Source organism: Penaeus monodon, chromosome 33, assembly GCF_015228065.2.
Source record: "Penaeus monodon isolate SGIC_2016 chromosome 33, NSTDA_Pmon_1, whole genome shotgun sequence".
Lineage (NCBI taxonomy): Eukaryota > Metazoa > Arthropoda > Malacostraca > Decapoda > Penaeidae > Penaeus > Penaeus monodon.
Genome location: NC_051418.1, coordinates 28008967 through 28009282, shown reverse-complemented (window position 1 = coordinate 28009282; position 316 = coordinate 28008967).

Here is a 316-nt window from a genome sequence, read left to right as displayed (position 1 = left end):
ATGTATTGTTTTAAATAAACAGTACTGCTGTGCAAGTAAAACGCAGTATCAAGTTGTGCGATCTAATAGATACAAGTTTTAAAAGGAATGTGTTTAACTTCTTAACTCAACGCGTGAATGTTTGCTATCTGTTATCGCGAAATTCTTTGGCCGCTTTCTCTGCAGGCAGTTGCTCCAATGTGAATTTTAAGCAGGAGAGTGACTTAGTTCACTTTTAGTTTACTCTTCTTTGCCTCAAAAAATGTTCTAGATTTCAGTAATATAATGTGTATTTCAGTATTTATTTGTGTTTGTTTATTATGTGTCCTCGCCTCCT